Source organism: Rhipicephalus microplus, chromosome 7 (genome assembly GCF_043290135.1).
Source record: "Rhipicephalus microplus isolate Deutch F79 chromosome 7, USDA_Rmic, whole genome shotgun sequence".
Taxonomy (NCBI): domain Eukaryota; kingdom Metazoa; phylum Arthropoda; class Arachnida; order Ixodida; family Ixodidae; genus Rhipicephalus; species Rhipicephalus microplus.
The window spans coordinates 127,112,126-127,124,939 of NC_134706.1; the positions used below are offsets into that span (position 1 = coordinate 127,112,126).

The 12,814-nt window shown below is 44.5% G+C and overlaps 1 long non-coding RNA gene across 1 annotated transcript in view; it reads right to left on the reverse strand.

The window, feature by feature from the left end:
* Positions 1-1,570: 1,570 nt before the first annotated feature.
* LOC119179717 (uncharacterized) overlaps positions 1,571-12,814 on the reverse strand; it is a 79,623-nt gene continuing 68,379 nt past the window's right edge. The window contains exon 4 of the long non-coding RNA XR_012885057.1: positions 1,571-1,814. This is a non-coding gene — a long non-coding RNA (uncharacterized LOC119179717). The remainder of the gene's footprint in view (positions 1,815-12,814) is intronic.

Sequence of the window (12,814 nt, forward strand, 5' to 3'; positions counted from 1 at the left end):
ACACGTGCCTCTTGATGTAGAGGGAACGAAATTCCGATAAACACGTAGCTAGGTATACGTTGTACTTTACTTTGTCTGGCGTTCAGTCGGATAACCGAGGGCACTTGCTTTTGTCGTATGTTGTCTGCTGTCGAACCGTTTTTAACAAGTTGCAGAACTATCGACAAGTGCTAAGACCAAAAATCGTCAGAAGAGACGAGCGAAGCTGGCCAACAAGTTGTGTTGACAAGCCAGTGGAGCTGGGATCCGTCCTCAAAAATGGGATGTAGTCACAGAACTGAGCTTGGAGCTACATTCTCCCCATGGCCCTGGAGGCGAACCTGGAGGGACCTGGCGGACAAGCGCACCCGACATCCGAGCGACGTGGAAGCAGCTCATCTTTCCGGGACAGCTCGTCTTTCCGGGTCTGGCGGTGAAGGTGCTATTACACCTGGGAGTCCACACCGAACGTCAATGCCTCTACAACAGCAATGTGTGCGAAGGCTAGCGATCGAGCCAACCTCACGTGATCAACTCAACGACGTCATCAGGCGGCGGCGCTGGTCTGTCTTACGCAACGCACAGCGAGCTTCCGCAGCCCACGGGCCCGATGATGCCATCGGCACCTTTCAGTCTGGCGAGTCTTACGCAATGCGTGACAACATCACTCGTCTTTGGGTGTAACCCAGCGCAGCAGCTCCGGATTCGGGGATCATGACGCAGCCCAGTTTTGGGTCCCCGTAGGAGAATTCTGACATGACGGCCAGCGGCGCTTTTGGTTCGATGATGGTGACGCAAAGGTCTAACCGATGCCTATAAAAGAAAAGCCAAGCAGCGTGTCGCCAGCAGCTGACCTATGCATCAGAGAGAAGCCGACGTATGCGTCAGAGAGAAGACATCTCGGCTCTTCAATTCCCTGAGCTGTCGGCCCCTGTGCCGAATATGTAACGCCTCTATTTCTATGCTGCACACAAACCTCGCCTTTACTCACCGTCGTCTTGTCCGCTCGTCAATCAGCTCTGCGCAGAAGCATTCGGGAGCTGAGAAACACACAATACCAAACTTCTGGTGACCTTGACGACAAGTTTCTGAGCAGTGGCGCCTTCGGGACCGTTTTGGCGTCGCGCTTCGTAACAGCAACTAGACCTATCATCCCTTAGGCCTATAGGTGGTCTGGTTTTTCGCTCCTGCGCTGCCCTTCCTAGCCACAACAAAACGAAACTGACCCAGGAGAGTGTTGATTGAATAGTGGACACTTGCCGCACAATGCTAGACAACAAAACGAAAGACACCACATACTGTGAATTGCGAGAAAATTGCATGCCTATGTTCAATTGTTGGTACCTTTCTGCTATCCTAAACAATACTATTTTTTGCTTCTTGCCGTAGATACAAGTTACCGATGTCGTTGTTTTGCGATATTTCAATTTTTGTAGGAAGTTATTGCATATATATTATTAATTTTGAGGGCCTAAAACGGTGTTTCACCTGCCTGTCTTTGGCGCCTAAAACACCCTTTTTAGTGCCTAAAAATCCTGGCTTTAGTCATTACACAAAATTTAACGTCAAAAAATCACACAAAAGCGTATCATGAAACTACGAAGTTGTTTATTACATGAAAGATGCTAACAAGACACCATTTCACAAATCATATCTTAATTTCAGCCTGCAGGATTAATTTTCGCTCAGCCATACAGCGTCTGAATCTGAAGCTCTTTTTTCAAATATCCTTGCACTCCCTTACGTGAGCAGATTTGTTGCAACACTTTGGCCAAAAGCAATCTCCTGCGTTCATAGGTAGCGCCAAATACGGGTGATTAGATGGCGGTGGACACCTGGACATTAGGGGAAGAAGTATTGGGCAGATAAATAACATAATAATCACTATCACTATTATCATCGTCTGTCTGCTTATCTTATCTTATACCAGCTGCAAGACGTATGTCTTCTAAGAAATGTCTAAGCTTCCTTACCTCATGCATTTTTAGGTTTTCATTGCTCCGAATACATTCAAAACCGACCGACCATGTGAGTAAAACAGAGGAAATAATTTAAGCATCAAGAAAGTATATACGGCCGCTGAACAGTCTTCATGAAGTAGTTCTTGACCAAACGTTACTATACTCTTTATGTTTATTAGGGCAGGGCCGAAACACCTTGTAGTGGATAATCAAGAAGGCTAGTTTCACAATTTACACACGGTACTTACGGGACGTCTAAAAAATGTGTCTGACCCGGAAAAGCTAAAAACTAACAGGACGGGTATACTAGCTCGCTGTCGTCACAATTAGCATTTTTCATTTTTTTTTACTTCAGCACTGTCATCATTTTAGAAAAACTAAGCTCACAACATTAAAGTGTTTTTTTAGAGCTACACAGTTCTTGTCTAATTTCCTTGTGTGGATGTGTGCCACAGGTGTATACTAGGGTCCACTCTACTCTACAATCATCCTTTTCGGTGGTTGCAGATATCTAAAAATGATTAAAACATCAATTACGCCAGTATTATTGAATATAGGTTATTTACTGTTTTTATTAGTGGGTACTGTTCGTCAGCTCAAATACAGGCATATATTGCCCCACGCCCTCTTTTCATTGTTATGCTACGGCCCCATTGTGTATACTTGTAACTGCTGCCTTGCGCAAACTGCACCAAGTGACTAGTAACCATATCCCTGTCAGCGGTGGTTGCAATGTATGTGTACGCCATTTTCTGCCCTAGTTGTGCGAACCTTTAGACAAGGTAGAGCAGGATTAGACGTATTGAACTTTTTAAAAAGCCAGGCCTGTGCAGAAGGTACCGCACAGTCACAGCGAAAGCTAGAAGAGCGGCCTTTCAGAGCCTTTTCTAAACACTTTATGTTGTTGTTGTTGTTCACCTATTGATAGTGGCGCATACCCACTATAGGGGATTGGCCAGGAATCGAGTGGTTTTAAAAATTACTGCTCAGATTTGCAATAATGGAGGTGTAACAGAAAGATTACCGATAGCCTAGGAAAGTGTGGTGCTTAATGTAATGCACACAAATATTTACATTATTGAATTTATTCTTAGAGCAGAGCAATATTCTGATTTTATACGTATATAATTATGTGGACATGTTAGGATAATAAAACTTGTTAATTATTCAACCTATTAGTTTCATCAATCGAGTCCCGGACGGCCGCGCATACTGTCGCATTAGAGAAGCCATAAATGGAAGCTCCAAAAGACAAAATGACAGGCACAGATAAGTCCATAACAATACCACGTAAAAGTATTCCTAAATGGGATTTTCGTAATGTGTTAAACTGCTTGCAGGTCAAAAAGAAATGATCTATTGTTTCCAGTCTGTCACAGAACGCGCACAGTGGCGAAGGTGCCGGAGCAGACCTGTGTTTATAGATATTTAGATTTGGTACCCGGCAATGGAGCCTTGCGATAGCTACTTCTTGTTTATGAGTGCGGCAAAACTCTCTTCACCATAGATATCATACATGGTGATATTCTGTTGAGTTTGTTAGTGCTGAACCTTTAAAGACTTCCATAAGCGTATGTCTGCGGAATCGAGCAGCAGTCACATAAGCGGATGATGGACAGTGCGGTAGAATCGGTTTGCTGATTGACGACTTAGCTAAGGAATCGGCTATTTCATTTAGAAATAAACCTTTATGTCCAGGCACCCAAACTAATCGTACTTTTCTCAAATGCGCAGGTACTAGTGCACGGAACACCTTTGTTACTCGATTATCAGCACCAACAGAAAGTGCCGCACAGAGAGACAGGCAATCTGTTATTATGACAGCTGATGTGATTGCTGTATCTAACTTGCGTAAGGCGAGCACTACTGCCAGAAATTCAGCCACAAAAACGGGTATGAAATCGGGCAGTTGAAGGGAATAAATCGAGTCTTAAATCGGGCTGAAATACCAACCCCTGACTTTTCGTCATATTGAGATGCGTTTGTAGTAATAACGTTCGTTGTAATACTGCGCAGGTGATCTTGTAGTAAACCATGCAAAATATTATGGGGAAGTAATTTGGCATTATTAGGGAAAATGTCATCAAATTGTATTTCCACCGGAGCTGAATTATCACGACTCGGTATGATGTCACATATACGTACGTTTAGAGGCTCCAGAAAATTTTGCACAAATATAATTTGTGCGCTGTGAAATAGCAGCCATCTAGCACCAAAAATTGATTCCGGGGTGGAAATAAAGGCTGTTTCTGAATGTCGTAATGACGACTCATAAATTCTTAAGAATTTCTGAACAGTGAGAAGGCGAATTCTGCAAGAAAGTGGAGGGACCCTCGATCCGAGATACAACACATCGTTAGCAACAGTTTTGGGAAGGCCAAGGCATAAGCGCGAAGCTTCTCTTTCGAGAAGAATTAGAGGCCGCAACTTGTAAGCTGAATTTCCAGAGAAAAGTACACAACCAAATTCCAAAATGGGACGAACGTACATGCGATATATCATTACTAATGTGTCTCTTCTCATACCTATGCGGTAGTTGCTTAGCCTACGTAATATGCCAATGGCCCGCACGCCTTTTCCGGCGATATATTCGATATGACATCGCCAGTTAAGCGATGTGTGATAAATTACTCCAAGGTTTTTAACAAATGCCACCTGTGGTATATCCTCATGTAGGTAAGACAGAGAGATGTTCACAGGGTGTTGCAGCGGGAAAACAAGGAGAGCACATTTACTCGGATTAAGTAGAAAGCAGTTGCCATCGAGCCAGCTCTCCAATATACTAAGGTAAGTCTGCAGTCGTTCATATAAAGTATGAATGTTATCTGCCATGGCAAAAAAACGCGATATTGTCTGCATAAACATAAGTTGTTATATCCTGTTTACGTGGAATGGTGCTCATTAGTAAATTGAATAGCACCGGGGAAAGCACTGAGCCTTGCAGTAATCCCCTCATCTTGGTATGAGTAGATGATGAAAACCCATCTTTGAAACAATAAAATTTTCTGTCTGCAAGAAAATTGTGAACCCACGCTACTATGTATGATAAAAAATCAAGGTATTCTAGTCAATCAATCCAAAATACTGTGCTCCACGGTATCATATGCTGTAGCGATGTCTAAGGTAACTAAAGCTGCATATTTTCTATGTAGCCGAGCTACTTAAAGCCGACTTTGTAAATCAACGTGGGCATCCCAAATTGAACAACCAGCCCTGAACCCAATTTGACAGGAGCTTAGAATCGACCTCATGGTAGTAATTTCATTAATTCGTATATTGATGATTCTCTCAACCAGTTACACTAAGTTTGATGTCAGTGCGATCGGCCCTATGTTATCCAACATGTATCCTTCATTTTCATTTTTAGCAACAATACAATTTTCGCAAGTTTCTATTCTGGAGGTATCCATGCGTTCCCTAACGAATAATTCACTAGTTCTAGCAAAAGATTAGGCGATTCCTGGAGTAAACATTTTAACATAGATTTCGTAATTCCATGTGGTCCGGGAGCTGTCCTCGGTAAGCATAATACTGTGTGACTCAATTCAGGTAATCGAACTTCTGGAAATTCATGCAAGTTTACCATGAAGGATGGAATAGCCGAAAGATAAGCAGTGAAGCGGCGTTCTAAACCTCGCGCTATGTCTTCTAGAGAGGTGTTCATTTCTTGCGGCATCAAGACACATGACTGCAACGTTAAAGGTGCTTGCAGTACTTTTTTTGTCCGAAGATAAGCGAACAAAGCACGCTTATTTTTCGATTTAGAAAGATAATCAAAATGTCTACTGTCTTATTCTTCTTTCACGTGGTTCACTGTAGGCTTAAATATGCCAGCAAGGAATTGATACTCGTTTCAGTTTGTTGGGCTCTGATTATGAAGAAGTTTTTTCCAAGCGGCTTTTCGTCTCCTATAATCGCGCGTACACTCATCGTTCCACCAACGACAGGAGGATTGTTTCTTCGATGGAAAGGAAAATTCAGAATTTTTTCTAGATCCCTCCAGCATTCAAGCAATCGTAGATGCAATGGCAGAACGGAGGCAGGCTTGGAATTTGCTAAGGTTGGTGTATGTGCGTTTTGGTTGTTCTAAAGTTATTGTTGGACAAGTAATGTCAAAAACAACAGAAAGATGGTCGCTATTAGTTGCCGAATCCAAAACAGCCCATGGAAAAACTTTGATTGCATTGGAGCAAAACGTTAAATCTAATACTGAGCAAGTCTGGCCTCCGAAAACTGTTACATGACCTTTATTCAGACACGAGAGGTTGTGATCAATACTGAATTGCCACAGCGGCCTACCACAAGAATCTGTCCTTATACCCCATGACAAATGATGTGAATTAAAGTCTCCTGTGAGTATATATATACAATTTCTATTCTACATGCTACCAAAACACTGTCAAGATAACGCGCTCTTTGCACACTGAAGGGTAAGTAACAATTTATGATTGAAAAAGGGTGGTATCCGGGGAGACACAAGTCTAATGCTAATATTTCACAAACACGTCTTGGGCTACTGCTGAATGTACACTTGCTTGATGCCCACTACGGCTATAATAAAGAAACTTTTACGGTAGTAGGCCAGCATTCGCTATGCTATATTTCGTCGTTTTTGTGAGAAGCGTTGCATTCTCTAAACGATTGCGAGGATTTTCGTGCTAACTGTTCATGCATTGGCTGACGACGATGAGGAGTTATACCTAGAGTTGGTATGGACTACAGTTATCAGGTGAACAAAAACAAGCTTTTTGTAATGGGCTGAAGCATTGGACGACCCACTTATTACGCCATCAGCATTTCGCGACAACTGGTTGTTCTTTCGCTGTTTAAAACGTTATATAAATCGTATTAGTGCGCGATTGCTTTTCCGACATCAAGCCTGCCTAAGGCAACTTTGCTAACAAGTCCCAAGCACCGGCGTCGCTCAGTGGTATAATACTGGGCTGGCACACAACGGACCCGGGTTGGAGCCCCACTGAATTATTGGTACTAGTTTTTTTTTCGCGTGACGAGGTTACGGACACCGGTGGTGGCGGTGGGCAACTACGTCGCTGCGCGTGACCCAAGTAGCGATCTCATAACAGCTTTCGTCCACCGTAAAAATAGGCAATACAGCATCCTTTAATATCAGTGTGGTGCTAATGGCTGTAAGCAATTGCTTTCGTAAGAACACTACGTTGTGCGGAGGGTCGCTGACTGTCCAAACACCACAATTCACAAGAAAATTAAGTCTGAAACTAAATTTTATTTCCACACACATAACATTTGAGCATGACTGACGGCATAGTAATGACATATTTGATTTTAGGGTAACTACAATAATTAAAGAAACTCACAGAGTACAGCACTTCATTTTTTTTTCTTAATCTGCCGTAGTTATCTACTGGCTACGGCGCTCGGCTGCTGACCCGCATATCGCGGGCTCTTTCTTCTTCTTAAAAAAATCTCTGGTTCATTCTGTACATGACATGAATACACCAACCTGGCTATTCCAGCGATGGAACACAGAGTTTGAGCCTTCTGGTCCCATAATTCGCGTACTGAACAGCAAGGTGTCGTAAGCTGGGGATCTGATGAGCCTTTCAAGGAGGTCACGCGTAATACCGGGTTCCAGTGAGCCGCAGTGACGGAGGATGTGTTCTAAAGTTCAATTTTTTTGCAAGTTTTGCATGTATTTTTTATATTTACCGCTCCGTACGAATCTCTGATTTGAACCAATGAATAGTACGATTTTGTTTGTAGTTGTCTAACTGTTATGGCTTCTGCTCTGTGCAAGTTAGCTTTCTTCTTCCCAGATTAAAGTGTTTAGAAAGTTCAATGAACATGACCAGTTCATTTTCGTGTAATGGAATCAATCCAGTGGAGTCTCGGCCATGGCGATCGTATTCGGGTGGAGGCAGAATGGCAGAAGTCAGTGTACTGCGTCATGTTAGTGCACGTTGAAGAACACCAGATGGTCAATATATCCGGAGCCCTTCACAAAAATGTTTCTTATAATAATATTGTGGTTTTCATGCGTAAACCTCAGATAATATTTGTTTATTTTGGAGAGTATGATTCTAACGTGATAGATATGTAGTGTCACAGGCACGTATTCTTTGTTTCTTTTCAGCATGCCATGAAAGTTCTTCACAGCAACACGCGTCTCCTAGGGCCAGCACGCACATCAAAACAGTAATCATATGTTTGTCAATGAATTCATGGCTTAGTTTTGAATAATTAAGTATTCAAAAACTATGACAAAACGAAGTTTACATTGATGTGTACCGTCAAATACGGCAAAATCGCGAAACCGGAAATTCATTTCGCTTCAGTCCAGCATCATTTCTGTCGGCTCGACATCGTAAATGTGATTCAGAAGCTTTTGTGGTTTCAAAAGCTTCACTTTCCCATGTGAATGAATAGCTGCGAGATGTTTTTCAAGCGGTACGTTGTGTGGCTCTGCAAGTGCAGCGCGAGAGCTCTGTAGGTGCATGGAAATGAGTAGCGCTGCGGCCGAGAGAAGGGAAAACGCGTGACGTATATTCCCAATTTCCAGTTTTCTCTGCCAGAGACGGGGCTGCCTGCACAGAGTTGCAGCGCCACTGAGCAATGCTTCAGGATCCTATAGGAGCTACCTTAAAGGGGCCCTGCAACACTTTTTGAGCATGGTCTTAAAGCACTGCCGATCGGTAGTAGAGGCTCCCGACAACACGCGATTCAAATATTTTAGTGCAGCACGAGGCCTCAAATTCACAATAAGTTATCAAAGTCAGCTAAAAATTGCTTTCTATTCTCTCGGCAAACCACGCAATATGACTCAAATCACACTTAGCGAGCCCATCTATCAGCCATTGGCTGATTTGCACATGGTGCGCTGTCTCGTTACAGAGACCGCCGCAAGAGGCTGCTACTTGTCCACGCGTGCGCGCGCGAACACCTTGAAAAATCCGCCCACTCAAAGAAAAAAAAAAGAATAAGTGCTCAAGGTCACGAGGCGCGCGTGACATTTTTCTGGGGCCCTGCTCTCCTTCCTTGATTAGCGTCCACCGCTTTCGTCGGGACGAGAGAAAGAGAAAGCGATTGCAGCGTGTGAAAAAAACTTTCTGATTCCGCTGTACTGGACGGATTATTAAAAGTTTTCCGTCGTTGAATTTGTGAGGCAATAAGCTCTTCCAGTGAATTCATTCCATGGTTATTTGAAAAAGTGTTTCAGGGCTCCTTCAACTACAGAACAAAGGGCAGAAGAAACTTCGTGGCTGCCTTGATACTGACCTTAATCACCAGGCGAAAGCCTATTCCGCGGCAACAACTTTCACACAAGGTGTGCTAAAACATTCGCCTTCAAGTTTCTTCACGTTACTTCACGTTTACAGCGTAGTTATTACAAGAAGGATAAAACGTCGGATATGCTTCAATTGGATGTATGATCTGTTTGTCTTATTTACGATTCTGTGAAGAAAGAAACTAGTTCGAGTTTCGTTCGCTCATTCATAGCCGAGATCTTGTTCCAGCAGCTTAGCTTAGGGCGCTTTACAAATCCGTAAGGCAGCACCCAAACAAACGCACCTGCTCACTTTGTTCTTCTTGCAGCTGATGACGACTAATTATGTCTTCGTGTATTTATGGGTGGCTGGGGCTTTCTCAAGCCGTCTTTGGACAGCTTTTTTCCCAACCACCATTTTGACCGCAAATGTTAGCTTTTTTGGTGAAAACAAGGTTATTTGACTGATTGATTGATTGATAATAATTGTGTCTGTAAACACTCACTCTTAGCGCAATTAACATGTTTCAACGCCTGCTGACTTTTGACGCATAAACCACGCTTTACGTCATGCACTAAGGAGACTCCTTGAACTACAGTACATTCGTATAGATTTTTTTTCGAAACACTATTATGGAATAGCACGCCTCTGTGGTAGAACACGTGCTTGCTAAGCAGACAGTATGTGCTTGATTCAATCTTTAGTGTTCATATTATTTGCGTTGTTGATTCCTCGGTTACAAACCAGATGATATGCCCCGCCGCGGTGGTCTAGTGGCTAAGGTACTCGGCTGCTGACCCGCAGGGCGCGGGTTCGAATCCCGGCTGCGGCGGCTGCATTTTCGATGGAGGCGGAAATGTTGTAGGCCCGTGTACTCAGATTTGGGTGCACGTTAAAGAACCCCAGGTGGTCTAAATTTCCGGAGCCCTCCACTACGGCGTCTCTCATAATCATATAGTGGTTTTGGGACGTTAAACCCCACATATCAATCAATCAAACCAGATGATAATGTTTCAATCACAACCAGCAACCCTGACATCAGAACTTCTTCGTAACAAGATTTTTAACGCTATCTAGTTAAAAGATTACGTGCAATCTGATGCCAGCTGGAAAAACATTGTTTCACCCTCACCTCCAAGGCTGCGAGGGACGATGACTTCCACGTTGCATGCGCACAAACACTCAATAGTGTGGCTCCGAGGACTACCGTCACCGTAAGTCAATGAGTAGAGTGTCAGGCGCATTATCCAAATGTGCAGGTACAGTCGCCGCCGGTGGCAAGGTATCTTTGGCGCACCTTGCTTTCTTCACATATATGCAGTAATAATTACAGGACGGTTGAACGATCACAATGACCGCTCGAATATCATCCTTGGTAATACTAACCTGTTGGTTCTCGTATGGTTGCATGCACACAGAAACAAGTTGTCAGACGTCTTTCTGCCCTTTATGTATATTATAAGAAAATGAGATGAAAATACAGCACTAGTTTCTGGGCCAGCTGTCACATTATCTACTTTGTATTCCTTTTGCTATGCTCTAGCTTCCCTCAGGCTAGCCGAGCCCGAGGTCTAGTGCTACTCTTAGTCATCTCTCTTGACGACGTTGCAAGTTTGAGCCTGCGCGTAAAATGTGATGTTGGTGATACGGGTCAACCAACATTTCACTGGTGTTGGTTTGGCTGCATCTGACAAAGGTGCAGGTTGTGCATCGTCATTTCTGGCAGTGTGTACATCGGTGGTCTGTCTTTACAACACAGATCATTATATCATGGTGCTAGAAAATGTATTTGTGGAGGGTGAGGACGAGTGTGTCGCTGTGGTCGCGTCCATGGTCACGCTGCAACTTCACTGTAAAAGTGGGCTTTGTTCGAATGTTTCCAGGTGATAGATCTGGGGGACGGCATTGGCTGTTTTGTGACAGTCGACGTTCTTCGCCATGAAGTGACTGCGCTTGAAGTCTTGCCGATGGTTCTTGTGACCGGCAGTCAATTTTCGTCCGGGTCGAAGGCCCATACTGAAATTCTGACGCTTGTCCTGTCGCATTTTTGAACACCGGACGTGTGTAACTGTCGAGTGTCACACAAGGTTGGGGTGAGCATACTTCATACGGTGCGTAGGAGAGCACTTTGGCATTCCACAAAGAATCTGACAATGAGTGGGCTAAAGCCTGAGGTGATCTGCAACGCAGCTCATACCTTTGGAACTTTTTTGATGTAGAGCTCCCTTATGTAGAGCTGGTTGTTACTGTCGAAGTGTCGCGAGCACGACCTGTGTGCTGGTAGGAGGCAGTCTCTACAAGTACCACAGTCTTGTTAGGTAAATGACTACCTGCGCAGATATCAAATGTCTGAGGCTTCGGGGCATATGGTGCCGACTGGTCTAGCCTCATGTTTTTGGCATCAGCTGGAAGGCCAGTTTCGGGAAGCAGTAAATTGTAGGTTGTGATGCTGAAGATTGTAGTGTGGCAGAGTTTGGGAGCTTGTATTGGTCCGGCAAAACAGGGTGAGGGCATTAATACGCTCAGATAACGACGAGCGTAAGGATGGTGTGTCCGATAAATGTAGTTGTAGGATGCTATAGGCCTTCGACTGGGTTGTCGTGGCCCTGGATGCCGAATGCGACCAGGCTACTTAGCTGTCTGCCAATGAACTGCAGTGCTCCGTCGAACCCCCCCAGTTGCCGCTTCTACTGAGCTCCATCATTGGCAGTAGTCAGATTGTACTCGCTGGTGGAGCAGCAAAAAATTTTGCGGAAAGTTGCAATTATAGTTGCACTTTATTCTGCCCAGGAATACTGCACCACGCCTTCACACCAGTACCATGCCACTGCACCTGCATAAATGTGGCTTATAGTCACGGACCGATTGTGAGGCTGTGTGTAACGCTTGAGCACAGCTGGAGCATTTACGCTTGCCACCCAGCTGTCAGCGTCATTCTGAAACCAATGAAATTCTTGCTACTCGCTGACGGCTGGCGATGGTGAGGCAGCAAGTGAAAAATGCTTAGATCGCAGGCGCGAAGCAGCCTAGCTGCTGGGAAAGCTGCATGAGGGAAAACCGGTGCTCTCTGCATTGCTTGGTTAAGCTCGCGTCAAGGTTTGGTGAGGCTGCATTTCACACAGGGCGTTGATGGAGCTAAATGCTGGAAACTAGTGAAGAGACAACTCGGAGATCAACGTAGACAATGCGTTGATCTCAACGCGGGGCTTCGCGATGCATGCAACAGCTGCGCGGTGCTGTCGGACAAGGCACTGGTACAGAGATGGTTCAGGTCTGCGCAGTATGCGGTGGTAGCAGGACTGACGGCGGTGACACGCACGTCCAAAAAAGACTTAACAGCGTCCCTTCGATGTTCACACGGTGTAAGAGTTCAGGGCATAGGATGCCCGCCACAACAAGCGTGCCTGTTGTTCTAAGATCAGAGAAGCCCATGCGCATACTCAGGGGAAAGTTGTAGCATGTTGCCAGTGAAGTGGTACCCTGGAATCACTGAGGAGGCATGGGTGCCGTCAACGGTTGGTAAGACGGTAGCTTCCCAAGAGGTCTCGTTGCTGGTTCGATCGCCAAAGAAGCGTAATAGGCGTTCCTTCGATGGAGAAACGCACAACCAACAGTCATTCAATTCCACGT